Here is a 20,811-nt window from a genome sequence, read left to right as displayed (position 1 = left end):
TCGGGGCTCTCGTAGGATCTCTCTCTGAGGTATTTTAGACGTTCTGACCTTTTGGTGGCCACTTAAAACTTTTAGACACGAAGCTTATTGACTGTCAGCAATGATTTATGTTAGTAAAGACAGCGAGGGATGAAGGATGGACTAAGAAAAGTGGATCAAACATAAACTCACGACACCCTGTATCTTGAAAAGCCAAAAGAAAAAAGTGTTTAAACTAGTGGTATCGAGTTCACACAAGTTACCATCAACCATGACGCAATTACACAGAGGAAGCTTGACTGAACAAACAAAGAACATTGTAGAGAAACTGAAAATGATGTTTGTTCCAGAACATTTCTCTTGCTTTCTGTCTCTGACTCTCCTGCCCCCTGTCCAAGTGTCTATGCGATTCAGAAGGAATTTCACCAAAGAACATTTTATTTTCTGACTCAGATGATCCTATTGCAACATAATTTAAGTTCGAGCTTTTCTCAGATGTCTTTATAACTCAAGAATGTAAAATACTTTGATTGCAACATCATACATTTATCAGTGACAATTTGTGTTGCATTCTAAATTATGTTGTAGTAGCTAAACGTTATATACTGCTTTTGTTAATGTCCTTTCTTTCTCCTTTTTCACAGCTGTCACGGTCTGCCGTCTCTGTGTCTCTGAGAATCAAATGCTGCCGATAACAGGGATCAGTATCAAGGGAGATGTGGGCTTAATGTACCAGTAACGGCTCAAATAAATCAGAGCAAAATTAAATCCTTATTTTACTGTATTTTTGTGTTTAGTCAACCCCAGCCTGCTAATGTTGCATTGCTCTCCTTAAACAGACAGCCATGCTCTACACTGCATATGTTGGTAAAAATTGGTGATTAAATCTGCATAAGATGTGCTACGTTGAAAGCTAAATGAAATTAGAGAATTCAATTCCTGAAGAAATCGCTAGTGGGAATGCTTTATGCTGAATTGCTATGCTGAAATGTAATATGTTAGAAGAAAGTGAAGAATTTAGATTGAAATGATACATGAACACTGGGGGCTTGAATGTGTGATAAGAGAAGAAAAGAAAGTAAAAAGGCTTGGAAAAGCAGTAGAATATTTTAACTGCCAACTTTTCGACTAAAACCATACGTCACCAATAATGTATAAAATATGTGGAACATGTTGAAGTCAGTATGAAGTCTCCATCAGACAGAAAATAATAAGCTGAGACAGTCTGTTAAACTCTGATTGTCAGTGTTTGTTTCTGTGCTGAGCACCTACTGTAATCATAACACCTAATCATAACACCTAATCATAACACCTGTGTGTGTGCCCAGAGATCATAGGTTTCCATGGTGATGTGCAGTGATCTGTAAGAGGAGAGCCTTTTCCATTGATCTGAATGAGAGATAAACCTCTTACATTTGAACGTTTTGTTGAAGAACCGTAGCAGCTATCGGTGACATTTCAACTCGTGGAGCATCTCAGGACCCTAAGGAGCGTCTCAGTCTGGTTTTTGGGTACTTTCGGGTCAATAATGTGGCTTTTTTGGCAGATTAACTAAAGGTGTGCGGCTGTTGCTCTGAGGAAAGATCAGGCTGAATTTACAATGGGCCTTAATGGAGACATGTTCAACGTTTTTGTCACTTCATGCCCTCAAGAGACAATTTGCTTTACTTTTTTTTATTTTTCAAGCTACGAGATGTTTTCCTACGTTTTTCATGAAAGATTATGTCCCAGGTTATGGCAGGTTAAACAAAATATATGAAGGCAAATTTCAAACTCTCCTCCACTCTAGCTGTGACATCACGCACTCTAAGTCGACGTTGAAGTCGCATGAAGATTTTTCAAGTCTGAAGAGTTTCTCCTTTGACTTCCAAGTTAAAAATGTGATGAATTATGGGATATATATATCTGGAATTATGAAATGTATGAATGTGAAAAGTAATAGCAATCGATTCCCGATCAAGCTGAACGTTTTGATGTTTGAATGGAGTTTCTGCAATGTGGAATGTGGGAGCAGAGGAGGCGCAAAAAGACCCGGCGGAATAATAATAAATAATTTTGTGCGTAGTAGTTGGAAAATAACCAGCATAATCGGGAGATGTAAATCATTGTTGCACCCCACACCGCCCTGAGAGGAAGGAGGACTAATCAACAACATAAGTGAAAACACCTGTGTAGGTGTGAAGGGCCTTGACGACATGACCATATATGGTAAAGCATTTCCATAGTATAAAAAATGTTCAAGGCTTACAATATGGTATTAAAATGTGTGGAACTGCAACAATTCACCTCATATTCACTCGTACTACACTATACAACTATATGTTTAAAAAAAGAAGGTCAAAAATATATTATATCACACATTATGTAAGTTTATATGAGAAGGTAATGTTTAGAACTGGTGTCTTCCCTCGTGTGTCAGCTCACAGCAGCACTGTGTCTCTTTTTAGTTTTAGTCTTGTCTGACTCACTTGATATTTCGCCAACATCTTTCAATCTCTTTCTATCTCTGTAACTATCTATCCTGTTATCTTTCTCCTCCTCCTTCTCCTTCTTCTTCTTTCCTTCTCCCCTTTGAGACGGGTCTCTTCCGTCCTGTTCTCTCTGTTCTCTGAGGTGATTGTTCTACGCTTGTCTGAACTTTCTCTGAAACTCCCTGCAGGATGGGTGGTGGGTGCACACAAAGGCATATATATTTGGCACATTTCCACCTATGCCTCATATGTTCATAATATTGTTTTACACAAAACAATGTAGGCACAGGCACTGATGCGCCCACACACTTTTACGAAGCAGCAAGTAAGCACTTAACACACATATGCAGGAGTTGTTGTGACATTTGTTATAAAGGGCTTAATAGAATTTCCTGTGCTGGTTAAAAAGGTTTGAAATGCCACTGCAGGCATGATCACAAATCAATAGACCATTCTCATAGCTGCCATTTTAGTTTGGGTGCTTTAATTTCTGGCCACAGCTGGCAAAATGTTGTACTGCCTCTGCAGTGTCATTTTTTCTATTAATTGAATCGTGTTCTCTTGAAATGTCCCTTAACCATGTTGATAAGATAAGCTCTATTGATCTTCAGAAATAATACCAGCAGCAAATGAAACTATGTAAAATGAAATACATTGAAGTGTCATCGCTGATTTAAAGTGAACTGAAGGGATTATTTGCCATGTCCGTTTGCAAAGTTGGCTATTTACAGATTTGCAAATACATTGTAAGGCAATACTGTTGGTATTTTCTTAATTAAAGTAAGATGTCCATCGGCTTTTAAAGACTCCTGAAAGATTTGCAAAAGACCTTAATGAGCTAACCTTTATTCCCCTTAGTTTCTACTATTACCTCGTTCGCTTAAATTCTTATTCTATTTTAGCTGTAGTGTGCCCAGGTGTTATGACCAGAGAAAGGATTAAATAAGTGTGGAGATGGGAATTTTAGAAAGAAATCAGTAATGATATGGTGGAAATGTGCAGAGGGACACGGATTAAGGTGGAAATCTGATTCATTTAAGATAAATCCGCACTGCCTTATTGCCTTTGCAATGGCTTTGTGGCTTAAATATTTGATCCTCTTAGTTTCTACATGCTAAAGCACATTCTGGACTAAGTATTTAATTTCGGACTCTCCTCGGATCATTGCTAAACTGTCGTATTCTCAATTCCTGGCTGAGTTCAGTGTGGAACTACAATGAACACCCTCATTTCCCAGATAATGCTTTGTGTGCCCCAGTAATGATACTTTCTCTTTTCTGAGGCTTAAAATAAGGTATGAATTATTCTGGAAGTGAATCACATTTGATCTCCATTTTGGAAAGGCATGGCAGGTAATACGTGCAACGCAAGACGATGCCAGATGTATTAGTTGCACCACGACAGCAAAAATCTCCTGCTGCTGCCTTTAAAATACTTTTGATAGACGGTGCTTTTTGTACTGGGTGGATTGTTCTGAAACTTGAGGGCAGCTATGGACGGCAGTGACCAGTGCTGCCAGCTTAATTTATTAACTGTGTGGACTTTCAGCTCAGATAGTTTTGGCCGGATGTCACAAACGGTGCCTGCTTCTTTTCCAGCAGCAAGGCAGCTCCCATCTCTTCTGAGTTTAAACTATTCTGAACAATGCAAACCACTACTCTGTTCATGCACTTAAATAAAAGTATCCATTTATTACAGCTATCAGGCAACTGAAGTTGAGTTGAAATGATTACCTGAATAATAAAAAAAGAATTGCGACTACTTTCATACTAATTTATATTCATTACCTTATCAGGGGGAAATGCCAATATTTTTCTTTATCCAGCTCCTCTGACTGAATACCAGGAAATGAAGAATAAAGGTGCCTCTTTTTGTTAAGGAAATGATAGCTCTACTTTCCAATCATGTGACATTACAGGCAACAACCCACAAAAAATAGGAACATATATGCTTACACTAGGCACAGCAGGTCAATGTATCATCTGGCCCTTCCTGATAACTGCACACACTCAACAGCTAACAGCTGGAAGACACTACAGCAACAGCAGTAAACAATACACAGGCAGGATCCACTTGAAACAACAATATGGCACAGCGGCCAAATAAAAGCACACACAAAGCAGAAGTATCATCCATACATCCATTGATGCTTCTGTGGGCTTATCCAACAAATAAAAGCACAACAAACTTTAACCATAGCTTCATCCAAACAGACGCCCAATAAAATAGCTTTAATTGCCGCTTACCTTTGATGTCTTCTACTTATTCACGATAGTCCATTTATCCAGACAGTTCTCTTTCAGGTAAATATTGACATAGTTTAGTCTTGTTTCATTGGTGCCAGTCCAGACGTCTAAACCACTTTACGTCTTCCACAGCCGGTTAAGTTGCACACAACACTTTGTTTAAGGGCTAAATTAGCAGCTAAATTAAAGCTACGTTTGTCCACTTAGCCTACTGATGTTGAGAATGCGAACGAACTTAGTCTCTTTTTATAATTCTCGCCCAGTTATTTTTGGGAAACTTTACTAATAATATGTTATCGTTTTTGGGCTAAACATGTGCACCATATGCACCTACTGTAGCTAGCTTTCCCGTCATCCGAGCTCCATGCCTGATTGACAGGAAGCTGCACACCTGCTGACAGGTTTCACTAAATGTAATATGTGATTAAAAAAGACGCAAATAAACCCCAACAAACAAAAAACTAGGCCTTTTTGTATTTAGTTGTCACATAGCTTTAAATAATAATATTATTATTTATAAGTTGGTAGCGTATTCCTTTAACTGATTATTTGATTTGTATACATGAACATATTTAATTGAGCTGACACTTTTATACCAAGCTTCATACAAGTTTCATAAAATACTGAAAACTTGAAAGCCTACACAATTTCTAGAGCCCAAGTGCTGTTATCAAATTGCTTCTTTATTGCAAATAAGTATTCAGACACTTACGTATTTGTATATCATTCAAAACCTTACTTAAACAGAAGTGTAATTGACCAAATATATCAATAGTAATAGCAGGCTATTCTGCAGAAAATATCTTTCCTCTGAGAACCATGTAGGTATATCTTTCCCAAGGATCCATGTATCATGTATTGTCATTATTCAACACAAGGTTTCATTCTGAAAATAAAACGGCCCTGCTTTCAGCTTTGTGGTGAGGCATTTTCCAGCTGATTTATTTTATCGATATTTTTTATTTCATACAAGAAGTCAAATGTTCTCAACCCCCAAATAGAACACCTTATCCTTCAGTTTATCAAAACAACTCAAATGTAAACAAATGTAATGAAGCAAAAAGTATTATGTTTGCCTCTGAGACTGTATATAAAAAGTGTAAGTATCCGGAGTACAAGTCATATTTTTTCAATGACACTAATTATTTTAGCTCTAATATCAGTGTTTGTTCAGATTAATGATCATATGCAGTGATTACTGATAATATATTTATTGTTCTAATTGGTGTAAGATGGATAATCTAGATATTAGTCAGGGTTATTGACAAAAGTGTTTTTGTGGTGTCCCAAAAATGTGTCTTTTCTTAATGTGTCTACTTCCTTCAATTAAAATGTGTTTCCTTTGAGCCAGACCCAGGGACAATTTATCTTCTTCCCTCATGTTTTGCCAAGAGCTCTTGCTATTCCTCTTCAGCTCAGTTTATAATTAATTTCGATGGGCCTATTTATCGAAACTTAATTAGACCTTTCACAGTCAGCATCCCCAAACTACATGTAAATCTGTCATATGTTTTTTTATGTATAGCTAAAATCTGCAGAGCAGCAATTGCATCATTATCCTGCAACTAGTTTTCTTCCCACTAAAGTGTCTGAATGTTGGTTCAGTGTCAAAACTGCCAGATCCGTGCAAAATGGCTGGGGTGCCCAGGTGATGCAACAGTAATGGGTTTTGGATCCTCCGCCAGCAAAGTATATCAGAAGTTAGGTCCTGGTACCCTTTGGGGGACTTCAGAGGGATGTAATGTGTGAGTCCCATGTAAAAAATTCAACAATAATATGGTCAAATATATACTTTTTTTTTGTGTGTATATGTGTGTAAGTGGCACTAGCAATATCTCAGGAGCAGGAGGACAGAGCAGAGTAAAGAGAACTTAAGGAGAAAGGAAGACAAGTGTCTGCCTGACCACCTTTTCACTGAACAAATACAATGATTGTGTTTTGTCATGACCAAATGTTTGGCCGTGGTGAGTCACATATTAAACGTTCCTGCACACGCTTTAACAGGGAGCAAATTAAACCTATTTACCCTGTGGTGGGGAAACCAATCATGTCCAACAACAATTCAAACTCACCCTTTGCCAGTACCACCTCTTCTGCTCAGCCATCTGTCCCAGAGTCATCTCACCACACCATCATCATCACCTACTCTCCTCCAGGGAGGGGGGGGGGGAGGGTTAGCAGCAACACAGCCCATCTTCAATCGCTTATATCGTGCAGCTGAATTAAAGCCTACATGTTTTTCCATTCCCTTTTAGGTATCTAATTCACATTTGTTCAGACAACACAACAAAACATTATTAAGGAGATTCCCCAGCCTGTTGAGTAATGTGTTCTCTGGCACAATACATGAAAAAGATAACTAGCCTGGATGTAAAGTAAAATAGAATGCAGACTAAGATGAGTAATGCAACGGAAGAGTCATAACTAATGCAGCCAATAGAGGGCTTTTTTTGTATCAATATGTTCAGCATACAAAAAATCACACACATAGGACGAAGACATAGAGCCAAAAGCAATACATACACAGGACAAAGTTACATTACTTTATATTAAAGAAAAATAACAACACTAAATTAAATTGGTACATACATACATACAACAAGGGCACTCTAATACATCGGCAACCATCCAGCTTTCCAGCAATAGGACCGTATCTCTGCAGAGGATATCACAGTCATTTACATTTTACTTAGAGCTCTTTTCTACTTGAATCTAACCATTATATTGTTTTGCCGCACTTGCAGAAATTATTGATTTGCTCTTGAGAGGACAACCTTCTCAGATAATTGTTTTCAGGTAGAACCGAATGCAATAAGTCTCCAGACCAGTTAAGAATTATTTTTCACAGTCATAGTCACAGCTCATGGTTGTAAGGCTACTCCTATAGAGGTGGTTACAGTCAATTATCTGTCTCTCATCCATGCATTGAATGGCTTCTGTGAATCCATCACCAGTGTGTGTGGATATTTTTGTGTTTCTGTACCATTCTCTTGGAAGTTGGACTGACAATCATTGACAAATTGCATTGTCAACAATTCCCCACTGTGGCTGTGCACATGTGTGAGTGAGGCTTTTATTAGGTTTTTCTTTTCTGTATGTTCCTGTGTAAGTTTCAGCATGTGTGTATAGCTTGAACGATTGCATCCTTTTGATCTCTGTGCTGAATGAATAACGTGGGAGTTGGAGATGGAGCAAACTTTTATTTTTTTAAAACAAACTCAAGGAGTCCTTCTCTTTTTCTCCCAACAGAAGTGACTAACCACCACCAACTAATTGTAAAGCTAGTAATAATGGGACACTACATTTTTAACTGAAAGTAAGGAGAAGTTTAAGGGGTAGCCTGCCCTGGACACTATTTGATATAACCATATTTGCTCCACGATGGTAGTGGTTAAAAAAAGCTTTCCATCTCATTTGACGAACAAAATCAATTGCAGTCACAAACTTTTCTCAATGTCTTGCACTCTAATTTATTTTTTTATATAACATGGAACATGACATTTGATAATTATCTCTATATGTATTTCAAAGTTTTACTTCTACTTTAGGGAAATGAGAAATATTGGCTGTCTGGCAGTTATGTCTTGTATTTCGTAGATAATTGGTCACAACAGGAGTTCAAACTGATTCACAATATGATGTCACTTTCCTTTCCCTTTTAAACAATGCCTGAAAAATCCCACTGTAATAGGCTCTGTGCACAAGATGGCGTCTATCAACTTCCGACGGCTGGGTGTGCGGCCGAGTACTTCCGGTTTGAGTACAGACATTTGACCTATGGTTTTGACAGCTTGACAGTTTGTTATGACACACCGAGAGCAAGAATGAGCGGATTTCGGGGTAAAGAAAAGCGATTGGCCTTCCAGCGTGTAAGAAAGTCGGCACTACATTGCCGTGTGCCCCTTTGTACAAATTCATCCCGTTATCAGAATCAGAATACCTTTATTAGTCCCACAGAGGGGAAATTTGCAGCGTTACAGCAGGAAAGAGCCACAGACAGCTTAGTGTTGAATATCTTACATGCGTTAAAAAGTACTAAGTTATAATATAATAAACAATATGCTAAAAAAAAGATAAAAAGTTACATAATTTTCAAAAATACAGATCAAAAAGAAATCAAATCTACAAATCAAATCCTGTAGCAGTTCTTAGGATTTAGCAGCCCGGTATATATTACAGTTATTAAAGATGGCATATGATATGTATATAAATTATTGCACATAAAGCACATATTGCACATAGTTTGACGGTATTTAACAGCAGCAAGTTACACAATGTTATAATCGGGAGATAAGTTTCCATTCATTTCGGCAAGCCTGGGCAAAAACGATAAAAAGATTTCTTGCTCCCAAACCAATTGTGTATTTCATTACAAAAAGCAGTTATACCATACTATGTTTAGGTACTAATGAATTATATCCTCAAAACAAACGCACACATAAATAACAAAGGAAAATACATAATTTAATAAATCCACAATATGATAACATTTTACAGATTAATTTAATAAACTTTTACAAAACATAGGTTGTTGTTATATCGGGGGGAAAATACATATTTAAACATTTCTATTAGTCTCTGCATGTTTAAATAATGCTAGTTTATATAACAGATGAACAGATGTACAATATCCAGAAAGTAGATGCAAAAAATATATATAATGTGTGCATTTCCAACATATCCTCTGAAAGAGTGTTAGTCGTTGAGTAGTGAGCCATTCGTTTTTTTTTCATGGTGCGATGTCTGCTGAGAAGTCCTTGTATGCCTCGCTGACTTTGAGTCTGGCAGCCCCCCCCGCACGGCCTTGTAACATGTACTCCTTTGAACATGTTTATATGATAATTAGGACTTTAAGAACAATTTTACACTCAGACAACAATCACAAAGTTGAAGCAGGCTACATACAATTACTTCGGACAATAGATATGACCTTACACCGTCAGCAACTGTAAACTGCTTTGGCTTAGTGGAGATGAACACCATGTCACTCACTCTGCCTGGTTTCACACCCTATTAATTACACAAAAGAATTGTCAAATTAATTGAAAAGGTCGCTGATGCAACATACTAAATCAGCTCTTGGCACAAAGGAAATACTCATTAAACTGGTGATTGGTTGTGAACACATACTGTACTTACCATGGTTCTTGGCTTGTGCCATCCATCGCTGCATGTTTCAGTGCAGCTGAGGACAGGGGGTACGGCAGCCAGGTTGAGTGTGGAGTAGTCTGGAACAGCAGTGCAACATTGTGGTTGCAGAGTGCTGTTCCAGCTACACAAGAACACTTTGCCACTGCAATCTCCACAGGTGAACAGTTCTTAAAACAAAATGTCAGTAATTTTACATTTAGGACGCTGCTTCAATACAACACAGACAAATGAGAAAGCTGAGAGCAGGCTGATCAGGCAAGTAATAGGTGTGGGAAAAGGCTAAACCATGTCAGGTTGTCACATCACATACACAGAAGTTCTGCTGTTTGGAATACTGTAATTTAAGGACATTCAAACCGATATGCTTGTATAGCCTGTCTCAGCTCTCTCAATGTATTATCTTATATTATAACTACATAAAATAGTGTTAGTAGAACGTTGAACAGCTTAACATAGATGTACAGTAGCTACATTTTGAACCCCTTTTCTCTTTTGCTCCTCGGGGCTGAGCCTGCCGCTTGTACCAGCCGATGTACATCACTGATGTTAACCTTCGGTAGGTCTTGGAGACATCGACTGTAAAATAGTGCCTATATAATATCTATACGCTATCTCTCTCGCTATCTATTGCTATTTATTGCTATCTATACTCTATCTATCGCTCTTCCCTCTACCGCTCTACCATAGACCGGAAGTTTACAACCGCACACTCAATGAACCGGAAGTTGATAGAAGCCATCTTGTGCAACTAGCCTATTGTTACTCCGATGGATTCATGTCATCATTCAGTCATCTTACGACAATCCCACTGTCTCTGCCAGCGACACTTATCCGAGTGTGTGTGTGTGTGTGTGTGTGTGTGTGTGTGTGTGTGTGTGTGTGTGTGTGTGTGTGTGTGTGTGTGTGTGTGTGTGTGTGTGTGTGTGTGTGTGTGTGTGTGTGTGTGTGTGTGTGTGTGTGTGTGTGTGTGTGTGTGTGTGTGTGTGTGTGTCCTGTAGCTGCATACATGTGCACGTCTTTGTATTTATGACTCATCTGTGTGGAGGATTGACTGCATGCCTTCTTCTCATCCGGTTGTCTTGTTATGCTGAGATTTCCCATAGACGCGAAAGTGTGTGTGTGATTGTGTAAAACATATGCACATTTTGGTGGGAGTATGACACTATGCATGCTTTTCCTCCTTCTCTTAAGGGGATCGCATGGTCAGCCAGCCAGTCTGTCACAGAAATGCATAGCTTGAAGGTTTACATCCTAATGACCTTGACATATCATGTCGTGCTGCCAGTACATTTCCACTTGATCTACAATTCAGTTTGTAGCATCAGCACCAAAACACTAATTACCAAAGACTGAAATTCTGAGCTGTATATGCATACCTCAATATAAGTATATTTGTAGTCCCTTTGGATTTGAATGACCCCATTAACCTCGCTTTGTGGACGAACCTCGGGGCAAACTGACAGCTTTTTAGACACTATAGCTTCTATTTTAAATAAATTACCATAATTTGCTGAGCAAATTCATGCCTCCAACAGACTGACACATAATGTCAAACCTCAACTCACTCACAGACTCGCCTTATCTTCTGTCAAGCCATGACGTTAATCTCCCAAATGTCTAGGGCTTGGGAAATGGTGCTGCCCTGTAAAAGTGGCATGGTTTATAGACAATTATGAGTACGCATTTGTATTTTAAATAAACTGTGTCAACTAACTGTCTTTTGAGCAAGGAGCTAACAATTGACCATTGGTAAACTGCTAATTCAAAGTAAGTAATGTGTGACGGTTAGTGAGCTTGCCAGCTTTTCGACTGCCGGCTCTCAATTCGCTTTACTAAAAGGAAATATTTTGAGTTCAAAAGTGTGTTGACACTAGGAAGAGGTCGTTTGGCAAAAGGCAGAGCACATTGTCTTTTAAGATGGTGAACTTATAATGGTAATAAAAAGCTGAGTTTGGAACGCTGGACATTTCTTAGCCTCATTAGTCGCCATGTTAGCTCCATAGCAAAAATGGGGGGAGCAACAATGGTGGTTTTCATTTGTGCGATACACCTGTCTAAATTAACGCACTAGGCAAGTGATTGATAATGCACATAGTGTACTATGGAAGTCTAGTAAAATGTGTAGGACTACAGCAGTTCACCAAGCATATCTGTAAGTAATTCCTACATCACCGGGCCTCCTAATGAATTGTGGAGATGGATTTTCACTTAATGTTGGCACTAACAGTTATCTATGAAAATATTACAATAACTACAGCCTTAGTGTCATATTGTGTACATTAGGGTTGTACAGCACAACAAACTAAACATTGGTTTCTGTTTTCTGTTATTGTTCAGATGTATCTACACTGACCCTTCTGTCTCATCTTCTTTTTTGTCTTTGTCACGAAGGATCGCAGCTTGAAAGGCCTCTCTTTGTCTTTGTACGTGTCAGAAACTGCTCCACTGTTTTTTTCTGCCTCTTTCTCCATGCCTTCCACCTCAACCCCTGTCTGTCTCCCTCTCTCTCGGTCTAATCATTCACACCAACGCAACTCCGGTTCAAGCTCCGTGCTAGAGCTTTTCAGGTTCAGAACCGGTTCTTCGGTTTAGCTCCGGCTCTTTTCACACCGCCCAGAGTCTGACTGGTGCTGCGTCATTGCGCCATCATTTGCGTCATGACGTAACCGTTTGCGTGCCTGCTTCATAAAGCCAAACCGCGCGGAAACCCCTCACAGCTCACACAACAACAACAATGGCCGATTGTGTTGAAGCGCTACTCGTTTTGGTTTTGCTCTGTCGAAACGAAATGGAAGAAATGGGACGACTTTACTACCAACTTTACATTCCTTACATGCTACATTCAAAACTGCTTTACAATCGTAATCATCAACTTCAACGACGATTCCGATTCCCCCTGCCCCTGCCCCCGCCCCCGCCTCGACGTAAGCGTGACGTATGCGGTGCTTTTGCTCTAGCCGGAGAATTTTTTGGTGCTTGAAAGGAACCGGATTACGGAGCTAAGAGGCTGCTACGCTGCGGTGTGAACAGGAAAACCCGGTGCTTTTCAAGCTCCAGCTCCGAACCGGCCCTGAAACACCGTTGGGGTGAGTGAGGTAATATACCATATGAGGGAAACGGGGCCAATGTCTCCAGCTCCATCACTCTCCGTCCGTCTGTCTTTGTGTGAAGCTCCACATCGTTTACCAATGTCAAAAATAGACCTGTTCCCTTCTGCTCCTTTTTTTATATTGCCCCCTTTCGCCTCTCTCTGTCTTTCATAGATGTCAGGGAGACATTTGTGTGCTCTGAATGAGGAGTAGAGGTGATGCTTGGATGTTTTGAAGCAGAACTGTCTGTCTAACCGTCTGAATGCAGACTGAGACCTATTGATTTCTGGTTTACGGAGGGATCAGAAGCTAATCTGTATGGTGTGCACACAGAGTGACTCACAAACACTTATGTACAAAAACTAAAATGCTCACACTCACCAACAAATGTTTTCCCTCAATTACAGTAAGTAAGTGTTCATGCACAAATTAACAAATAAACAAAGGCTTTCATTGAGAATCAAGAAATGTAAGTATTTGGGCACACACACACACACACACACACACACACACGCACACACACACACACACACACACGCACGCACGCACACACACACACACACACACACACACACACACACACACACGCACGCACGCACACACACACACACACACACACACACACACACACACACACACACACACACACACACACACACACACACAAACAGTACACTTAAGGTCATTACAGGGGTGGACTAAATGCATTTTGATTCTTCAAGGTACCATCCATCGGTTAGAAACATTATTCTCTAATACTCAAAGTCAATTAACACATTTACATTTAGACATTTAGACATTCACACTCAAACACAATACACACAATCATTCATGCATTTCAAACAAATAGAACCAAGGCAATCGTTTTAATTGTCTTATTATTTTCCAAGCAAAGGGATTTAGTAGGCTCACAGGCTGAGTCAATCTGACAATGACACTCCCCATATCATCAGCTCCCCTTTTATTATTTCCTCTCTCCCACCAACTCCTTATATTTATTAAGTTCATCCGTCATTTCTGCCTTCTGTCATTTTTATTTGCGGTGAAATTCAGATGGAAGAACAGAGCTATAAAAACTAAATCGGAGCCGTATCTTCATCCTAAACTTTCTTCGTCTGAACCCAAGGTTTTCCAAAAAAAGATGATCCTTCTTAGTGTTTAAGCTGAAGGTTGATGTAATAACAGATTTTGACAAGTCGATTGATAGGATTACGGTAAAGTTTTGAAAGCGCAGGATTGATTGTAGTTGTGGGACGATTTCTGAAACTAATAGCGCGGTAAGAATAGGGTATAAGAGCTATGTCTAAGTGTTGCATCTTCTGTCATGATGATTTGTGATGAAATGCGTATGAAATATTGTCCTGGATTGAGACAAACTGTTTCCTGAACTGACGCAGAGTTATCTGTCTGACCCTAAGGCTGCAGCTGTCAGAGTGAAAATAGTTTTTCCTTTAGGCTTTAACTTTTCTGCTTTGACACTTCTCATAAACTGGCGCAGCATCCTAAGTGAGGTCACTGGCTGAGTTAAATGGGTATCTAAATTATTCCAGAGATATTGTTGTCAGACAAAGGTATTTATAAAGTCCTTTTCATAAACAGCCTTGTCAACAATTCTTCGCAGAGAACAAAGGATTATAAATGTAGATAGGTGGTGGAGACAAAAGACAAAAAATAGAACAAAACATTAAAAAGTCAGGATATTGTTGGCAGGTTTTATTTGCATAGTGATGTTGTATGAAGTAACCATCTTTCCAATTCCATCCCACATAAAGTGCATCTCACACACGTAATATGAGCCAACAGGAAAATAAATGCTAGTAAATTTCGCCTGCAAAAGCATCGTCTACTTCTACCGGCTTCATTGGCAGGTAACCAAACCCAGCATATGGAGGTTCACTTAAAGCACAACATGAGTTTGGCTGCAAGAATAATGGGAGTGACTGATACGTTTTGGTATGCACAAAGCAACATGGACAGAATCCAAAAGAGGATTTGTTTTCTGCCTGGAATATTATCAAATGAGGGGGTTTATATCGTTGCATGGATAGAGGCAGCGTATACATGCTGGTAAATGAGTCTGCAAAGTTACAGACAGTGGGGGGCAACGCAAGCTAAAACTGTAGTCATGTAAGACTTTTATGACTTTTAAGTAGAAAAAAGTTTTTGTAAATACTATACTCAATTAGTAAGTAATTTGATGTTTAATGAAGTCCTCAGGTAATAACGAACGTAGTTGTTCAGGTAAGGTAGCATGTTAGAGGAGAACATATTTAAAGACATGTAATATATAAGGGGAGGCTTTGGTGCAGTTTTCATTGTGTGTGTGGGCTTATATTTTCCTAAAAGTAGTGTTTGATTTTATATGGCTGCCTCCTTGACTGGTTTTAAAAAATAGATTTTTGATTTCATGAGACATCCTGGTTGAGGCGAAATAAATAAATAAGTTGTTCAATAATGGAGAAAGTGTTGTTAGAAGAACATTTAAAGTAAGCTTATGTAAATAGAAAAATAAATGGTAACTAACAGACCAATTAAAAAGTAACTCACTTGTACTATATATACTTTAAACTTGTTACAGGAGCCCTTGTTTTCTTGTCAAATGAGTACATGTGTACAGCTCTCATGTTGGTATCACAGTGGTATCAATCTTCTCATTGAATGCTGTAAGAAAGTAATAAGCATAATTTCCAACAGTAAACATATTAAAAGAAAATGTATTGTTAACTATTTTCAAACTTGGCCCTTAGTCAGTGCATTACTTTTCACACTGCTTGCTTTTTTTGTTTTAGACTGAAATTATTCTTGATGTCTGCAACTGACTGGCTAAGCTCATATAATGATTACTAAATCATTGAAACACCTTAAATGTAAATGCTAATTGTAAATAATAAATATGTGTCCTTTAAATAAATGTGAAAGGTTTCAACTGAAAGATGTACCCTGAAAGAAATACAAACAACGAACTCACACGACAAGAATCAGATTTTGTTTTTTTGCCGCAATTTCCCATGAAATCACCAGATGCTAAATGACAGCTCTCTCCCATTTAAGTCCTTCGTATTTGGAAAGAAAGCCGTCTTTGTTCGCACTGCTCGTATGCTTTACATTTTATTATTCCATTAAGAACATTTGTGTCTGGTCATGTTTTGTGTTGCCAGTTTTGAGATGTTGCTGTATTTTGTGAAAAAGCAGGCCAGTCACATTTTCCTTTAGAGAAGCTGTCGTCTTTCATTTCAGTCATTTGATCATTCTATAGGTTAGACATCACTTACATCAAATGCTGTAGGCATTTAAGCTCTGCCATGTTTCCAATTATAGCCAATGTTAATCGGCTTATTTTTATGAATCTCATCATTGCATGGTGTGTTCATTTGGCTGCTAACTGGATAATCTTTATTTTCATTTCATTTTATTTCATGTCAAATGCTATAATGTGGAATTGACTTGATGCACAACAGGAGGCCTATGTTGAATGTCATGCCAGGCTAAAAATAATGAAAATGCTGCCTTGAATGCAAGTCACTCATTCTTAGGAAGGCATTGCGTTGACTAAGAAATTAAAACATACCATTACCAACCTTTTTTTCGGAAAACCAAACCGGTCTTAAACATATACTTTGTTTACCTTGTATTTCCTGCGTGGAAGCTGAGTGGGAGTTGTCCCTACACCTGTTCTTGACATTATGCTGTATAAAATATATAAAGTTGTTAAAATCCAAGATATTGGGTATCGAATAATCTTAATTAAATCCACCTGCAAACAAGTTTGATCGAAGTTCGGAAACAACTTTACAGACTAAATCTATGTTTATACCTTCCTGTAAGTAAGTTTCCAAAGTCCTTACAACTTTTCTATGAGCAGTCAAGGAAGTAAATAACGTTTTTATTTGATTGTTAAATCTTGATTGTCCTTGAGAGTTGTCAGGAATTTTCCTTTTCAATTGGGCCAAATTGAATTTTAGAAAGGCACAGAGCAGGCAGGTGAAATGTGTCTCCGTCCACTTTTTCCTTTTCATTCCATTGCAGGCAAAAAACAAGAGAATAAGAAACACAGAGAGATGTTGAAATAACGGGAGGTAAGCTGGAGGTCAGCCACCGTTGTAGATGTAATGGTCATTGTTGTAAAGTCAATGTTTCGAACAGTCTTCCCCTGTGTCCTTGGACAAAATATTGAATCCTGCTCGCTCGCAGTCACTGTCACCATAATGTCAGCTATGCCTTAAATGTAAGATGGACAAAGGTGGATAGAAATGACAAGTTGCCAATAACACTGTCGGCCAGCTTCAATATTGAATGCTGGTCCTTTTTCTGCAACAGAATTTGTCTCGGAGAGAAATTATTTGGCTTGGCACTCAAGGGGAATGCGAATACGGTTGTCCAGCCCACTCAACATGGCCAAATAATTATAGACGAACAAGGTTGCATGATTTAAGAGGGAGGGTCTTCCAATCAAGACAAAACCAAGCTTTGTTTTTCGGAGTTGTTGCCAACATCAAAGTATTGTCTTGGACTCTTTGATGAAAATATGTTGATTAGACACATAAGGACACAGAAAGCACTGATTCCACAGGCAGAAAAATACTGGTGCTGCCTTCGATAATTTTACTAGACAGTTAGACTCAGACTTCTTGTTTCATGGCTAATTTTGAAAAAGTTTCAACTTTCAAAGAGTTGGTCCCAAAGGTTTCTTGTAGCTTACAACATGAAATGTTTTGATGTTATGACCACAATGGCATGTATTATTTATCAATTTAAGCCTGCGTGTGTATGTGAAAATCCCCTGTCTGTTTGTTTTATCCTCACCCTTGGGGGGAGGCAGTTAGCTCAGCCTCAGGCCAGACACCGTTTGTAAGGTAGACAGCCCATCAAGTAGAAAGTGTACTTCCTGCCCTTAGAAAATACTATTTTACTGTTTTCCACAACCTATTTGCTAAACAAGATCCTGATAATGGAAGTTGCTATTAGGTGATGGCACTAACTCGTTTTTAAAGTTATGGATGAAAATGCACTCCAAGTCAGGGACACTGAGATCAATCATTTACCTTGAAAAAAAAATGCTATTGATAATGATTTGAAAGATGTCAACTCGTACACATTCAACACATGAGACTTCTTTCAAACTGTGATGCAAGATCGTTTTAATAGGTCATTATGGTTTAAAAAAAATTATCATACAGAAAAAAATGTAGGTTAATTCATGAAAATTGGTTTGCATGAATACTTTTAATGCATTGGCCTAAAAAACCCTTGTTTCATTCGATACGCTCAGCCTCACTATATTCTGTGAGGCCATTAGCTTTAAGTCGCTAATGTTAGCAAACATTTGCGAGTAAATTAAGTAAAACGGGCATTACTGAAATAGTATGGTAGAATCTTCTCTACTTCTGCTACTATTCTTCAGGTTTATCCTTTTTATATTTGTCCTGTGACAATGCGTATAAAACAAATACAAGGAAAGATAGAAACAAACAGACATAAAAAAGCAATAGTGCTATATAGCAACTGTTTACTAGTCATTGATAACAGCCACAAAAAACATTTTGGTGGCTTTGTGAATATTCTCTACTTTTGCTACTTTTATTCAGATGCATCCATTTATCTTCATCTCTTGACAATGAACGTAAAACAAAGAGGAGTAAATAGAAAAGCAAACAGAGATAAAATTGCAAATAACAAAGCCGCTTCCACTGCTTGCCAGTTATTGATTACCAAGACTGAATGTGAAAAGATAAACAAATATTGAAAAGCTGTTGTGTCTCGTAAAATCTGTTAAGTTAATGTATTTACTTCAGTCTTGTATCCTGTTTTATTTTGTAGTAACCTTTCCTTCTTGTTGCAGATCACCTCACTTCCTCCCTTCGTGTTTTTTCCCTCCACTGTGATTGTCGACCCCACCCTAATTGTCTGCACCTGTGCCCCCTTAGCCTGCCTATAGATCCTGGCCGTTTCTCAATCGCGAGGAAACTGGCTTCCAAGCCAATATTTCAAGGATGCTACGTCATCGACTGCCGCCGAAGGACTGTTCCAATCTCCAGCATACTTGGAATTCCACCGAGGCCGCGTCCTTGGTTTGGGGGTAATTTCGAGGCTGCACATGGGTAGACTTCGCGTCCTTCAAATCCCCACAATGCTTTGCGCACGGACCAATTTCAAAAACCCTTGCGGAGAATGGCTGAACCGACGCAGCGCAGCACACATTTAAATGTAAGTATGTAGTGGCGTAGAACATGTGTTGGTAAATATGTTACTTTGTTGCATTTGTTATCACCAAAAATGTGTTCCGTGAAAGTAAAGCAAGTTCATAATTAGATCGACATCGTGACGTATTTCGGTACAGTTTATGTTGAAACCGTTAGAGAGAGTGGCACACTTTTTAGCCTGTTCCATTCTTCTTTGTTTTCTGAAGCCGTGGCTTGGAAGCATACTTGCTTCATTTCTGAAGGAAGTGACTTGGAAGTACACGACTACCAAGCCAGTATCCTCGCGATTGAGAAACGGCCCCTGTCTCCCTTGTCTTGTTCCCAGTTCGTTTTGTCCCATGTGCCAGACAGCCAGCGTCAAGTCCATGTCTTGTCCGCTCAGGGTATCTTATTTGCTAAGAGCTAAGAGCCGAGTTTGGAATTTACTTTGTCCTTTGCATTTTTTGGAACTACTTACCTTTTCCTCTTAAGAGTGTTTTTTTGTTATCCACCTGTTACCTCTACGGAGTGATTTTCTGTTGTGCACATAGTGCAATTTTTTCAGTAAAGACTTTCTTTTGTACTTTGTTTGTCGAGTTTTGTTTTTGGGTTCATACTGGTTTGCTAGCCGTCACAAAAGCCCAACCATTCCTATCCGCTGATTAAAAGTATTCACTAAACATGTGGAGATCGTGACTCATTTGACTTATTTGACTTAGTCACGACTGACAAGAAGAACTGAGATGAATTAAATACATAAGTAACAAGGAGGAAACAAGAATCTGAAAGAGAAATCTGAGAGACTGAAGACAGCAGAGAGAAAGATAGATGCAGAGATTGTTGTTCATTCATCCGATCTCTCAAACGACAGAGTTACAGACACGGAGACAGACGGGAGAGAAGGGGAAGAAGAAAAAGCGAGGAGGATCTTGTTCAGCAGAGAGATCACAGCAATACAGATCTATTTACAGATTAGTAACGGTTCTGACTGTGTGTGTGTGTGTGTGTGTGTTTTTGTGTGTGTGTGTGTGTGTGTGTGTGTGTGTGTGTGTGTGTGTGTGTGTGTGTGTGTGTGTGTGTGTGTGTGTGTGTGTGTGTTGTCTGATTGTTCTTGCAGTATGCACACACACACACACACACACACACACACACACACACACACACACACACACACACACACGCGCACGCACACACACACACACACACACACACACACACACACACACACACACACACACACACACACACACACACACACACACACACACACCCAGCCAGCCATTAGGGGGAACAGTTTTATAAAGGTGACCCTCTCAATATCTTAAACATTCAAACGATGTGTTCATGCCGTATGTATTAGTCTACTGCTTTCTTTTTTTCCCTTGTTTCACTTTACCTCAACAAATTCACTGCTACATCCACGCCATTTTGTGCAAAACATGGGAGACGAGTTTGAACAATAATGAAGTTTTGATAACTTGGAAGTCGACAATTCATTTTTTGCATTATATTATATTGAAGATAAATAACTGACTGATAATGACTCGCACTAGCACAGATAAGATGAAATGTATATGTCCTTCTTATATTGAAAAGAAAAACAGCTAATGGCCCACAGAGACAACAAAACCAAACAAATGCTTTCATCAAACCTTCATCCTCTCCCTCCCTCCTGGGTGGCTGAGTCCTTTGTGTC

General features: G+C 38.9%; 1 protein-coding gene across 1 annotated transcript in view; it reads right to left on the bottom strand.

The window, feature by feature from the left end:
* LOC307024402 (leucine-rich repeat-containing protein 51-like) overlaps window positions 1–4,948 on the bottom strand; it is a gene marked incomplete at its 3' end in the record, with an annotated part of 124,594 nt that extends 119,646 nt beyond the window's left edge. Inside the window, exon 1 of the mRNA XM_079658473.1 lies at window positions 4,697–4,948. The remainder of the gene's footprint in view (window positions 1–4,696) is intronic.
* Between the last annotated feature and the right edge of the window lie 15,863 nt (window positions 4,949–20,811).

The sequence above is a fragment of the Notothenia rossii genome, assembly GCF_949606895.1.
Source record: "Notothenia rossii genome assembly, chromosome: 11".
Lineage (NCBI taxonomy): Eukaryota > Metazoa > Chordata > Actinopteri > Perciformes > Nototheniidae > Notothenia > Notothenia rossii.
The sequence above is the reverse complement of the archived record's forward strand: the minus strand, read 5'-3'. Positions and strand labels throughout refer to the sequence as shown.